This window comes from Hypanus sabinus, chromosome X1, assembly GCF_030144855.1.
Source record: "Hypanus sabinus isolate sHypSab1 chromosome X1, sHypSab1.hap1, whole genome shotgun sequence".
NCBI classification, from domain to species: Eukaryota; Metazoa; Chordata; class Chondrichthyes; order Myliobatiformes; family Dasyatidae; genus Hypanus; species Hypanus sabinus.
In genome coordinates, this window is record NC_082738.1 from 50436789 (window position 1) to 50439484 (window position 2696).

At 38.3% G+C, this 2696-nt stretch overlaps 1 non-coding gene across 1 annotated transcript; it reads left to right on the top strand.

Annotated features, from left to right (window-relative positions):
* The first annotated feature begins 2309 nt into the window (after positions 1 to 2309).
* Positions 2310 to 2381, top strand: trnaq-uug (transfer RNA glutamine (anticodon UUG)). Its single transcript has one exon. It is a non-coding gene; the product is annotated as a tRNA-Gln (tRNA).
* The last annotated feature ends 315 nt before the right edge of the window (positions 2382 to 2696 follow it).

Consider the following 2696-nt stretch of genomic DNA (forward strand, 5'->3'; position numbering starts at 1 on the left):
GTGGTGGCGAGGCCAATACATTGGGGACATTTAAAAGACTCTTAGACAGGCACATGGATGATAGAAAAATGGAGGGCTACATGATAGGGAAGGGTTAGATTGAATTTGGAGTGGGTTAAAAGGTTGGTGCGTCATTGTGGGCCAAAGGGCCTGTACTGTGCTATAACGTTCTCTGTTTCTATGTTCCATGTTTTATGTGGTTTCAGCAGAACAGTGGCTTGCACTGACCAATCCATCTCCTCCAAATATTGCCATTAGGTTATTTATCATTGGCTTCTTATTGTGACAGGTCTGGTTCAGAATGACTGTGTGGTTTTATTACAAGATAGCATCTTTGGACTTTAAAATAATTCCCATATATAGACTGGAAAGCTTCTTTTACATTAGGCTTCTCGCTAATAGGTTGCAGGTACTGCAGGTCTACCCTGTCAGCGAGTTCCTTGTTTGCAGAGGAACTAGACTTAGTGCAGACTGTGTTGCTGCCTGATACAGGGAGACATTGAAGCTGGTGTGCAGTAAGTGATGGTCATAGTTGTTTTTTTTGTGATCGCAAGACCCTGTTGGACACTGGTAATGTGGAAGGCTGCAAGTCCAGTTCACTGGTTCATTGGATGACTGATGGTGTGGGAGCTGCGTGGCCTCAGTTGTAGCAAGGACTAGGCCTTATGCAGAGGTGTTGCCAGTTTGCTGGTGTCAGTGCTGCCCTCCAGTGTTCATTCAGTAGAAGACAAGTTGGATTGTGTTTGTAGACTACTACAGGCTTGCTCCTGTCGACAACATCCATGGACTCAGGGACTTGGGCAATATTACATTTTTTTTGTGTGACTGTATATTTACTGCTATCTTATATGTGTGATATGTGTGTTGTGCTGTGTATGACTGTTGGTACTGTGTTTTGCACCTTGGCCCTAGAGAAACATTGATTCGCTTGGCTGTATTCATGGATATTCTTGTATGGTTGAATGACAATTAAACTTGAGCTTGAACTTGTACAAAAGTTTTTTGGCAATTGACATAGGGATTTTAGTGATCCTTCCTGACTTCCTCAGAAGTCATGGTGAAGGGCCTTAGCTCAAAACGTCAACTGTTTATTTCCCACCATAGATGTTGCCTGACTTGTTGACTCCTCCAACATTTTGTGTGTGTTACTCAAGGTTTCCAGTATCTGCAGAATCTCTTGTGTTTATCCTTAAAAGCTGGAACTTATTGTACTTTGTGATGGCCAGAGAATTTGTATCTTCTTCTGGAGCCAACACATGCTTCCATACATTTAGGGTGTAAATTTTCTGTTTCCAACTGATACATTATTAATTGATCCAAGTTCCAATAATTAGAATAGTTTGCTATTTAATATGCAGAACTCCAGGTGAAATGTAAAGCCTCCTTAGTTCTAGAGATCCTTGTTTTAAAGATAATTTTCATCTTAGGATTGCTGAATCTTGAGTACCTAACATTAAGAATCTGTTTGATGACTTGCTGTTCAGTTGCTCGTGAAAAAGAGTTTAGGTACTTTCCTAATAGAAATTATTTGAACTTTAAAATTGTCTTCAAAATTACTTTTATCAGGGAATTTGAAATCTGGGAGATAGTTATATCAGTGCACAAAAGGTCTTGAAACTCCTTTGTACAATTCCAAGGGAAATGATGTTGTGCTTTTGAAAACTGGCTTTAAGTGGTTTTTAGACATCTCATCTTGTTGGAAAACTTCACTGGTGACTATTATCATAATTTTTGTTTGGATTTAGCACCTTTATCGTGAAAATCCAACCCCCAACCTCCACCACTGATAGAAGTAATAGTACCATGCCCAGATTAATAATTTCACTGGTTTGAACAATGAAATAATTCATTTTCACAGAACAAGCAGCATTTACTTACCCCATGTCCATGGAATCCATGCTATTTAAGGAGTCAAATTCCACCTGTATTCTTCACCATCACTGAGAAATCTGACTTTCTACATGTTCTTTAAGAAAATCAGGTACATGTTGACTCTAAATTTTTGATCCCAGGATCAGCCAAATTTTTTTGTAATTATCGGTGTCATATTTACTGTTTTCTACTTATTGCTGCACTGGGGAGATCACAGACTCTGTTCAAAGTTCAAAGTAAATTTATTATCAAAGTACATATACATTACTATATACAACCCTGAGATTCATTTTCTTGCGGGCAATCACAGTAAATCCAGGAAACACAATACAATCAATGAAAGACTGCAACTAACAGGATGGACAAACAACCAATATGCAAAAACAACAAACTGCAAAAACAAAAAGGAGAAAAAAGTCAATAGAAAAAAGCAGTTTGGTCTCATGGTGTAATGGTTAGCACTCTGGACTTTGAATCCAGCGATCCGAGTTCAAATCTCGGTGGGACCTCGCTATGTTTTGATAACATTGGAGATTGGGAAGTTGATTGTAAAGTTCAATGCTTCTTTCAATGTCTAGTTGCATAAATGGATTCAAGGGGCACAAATGCCACATATTATATGCAGAAATTGGATAAATAAATACAAAGTAAAAGACCAGAAATTCAAGATGATAAATGTAGAAAATGCTGAGAGAGCCCAGAAGCAATCCAACACATTACGGGATCCTGTAGCAGTTTAACACAATCTGATTACTTACATGGGCACAGTCAAGTGGAAAACATCATTCATCAAAATCTTGCTTTAAAATTCAAACTCATAAATG